This window comes from Lipotes vexillifer, unplaced genomic scaffold (assembly GCF_000442215.2).
Source record: "Lipotes vexillifer unplaced genomic scaffold, Lipotes_vexillifer_v1.1 scaffold770, whole genome shotgun sequence".
NCBI classification, from domain to species: domain Eukaryota; kingdom Metazoa; phylum Chordata; class Mammalia; order Artiodactyla; family Lipotidae; genus Lipotes; species Lipotes vexillifer.
The window spans coordinates 530,175-530,506 of NW_006798803.1; the positions used below are offsets into that span (position 1 = coordinate 530,175).

General features: G+C 61.1%; 1 protein-coding gene across 2 annotated transcripts in view; it reads right to left on the reverse strand.

The window, feature by feature from the left end:
• The window catches only part of FDFT1 (farnesyl-diphosphate farnesyltransferase 1), a 37,290-nt gene that overhangs the window by 26,826 nt on the left and 10,132 nt on the right, over positions 1-332 (reverse strand). The window lies entirely within an intron of this gene.

Genomic DNA, 332 nt, shown 5'->3' on the forward strand with positions numbered 1-332 from the left:
GTGCGAGCCGAGCGCCGCCCCACACGCCCCGCGGCCAGCCCCGCCCCGCGGCCTACGGCTCACCACCCGCGCCTTCCTCACCTTGTTCCCCTTCTCCCCAGGACCCGCAGGCTGTTAACGGAACCCGAATCTCTCCTCGGCCAAACTTTAGTCAGGCTCCTAAATCCTCCACCTTTGTACTTCTATGTTTATCTTTTGCGTCGCTCCGCTTTAGCAAGAACTCTGCTAAATGGCTTTAGCCAGAATCCCTCATCCGCCATGTATGATCACCCGCACCATCTGACCCGTTCCTCTTCCCCCACCGTCCCAGCGCCCTGACCTGCCTCCAGCAG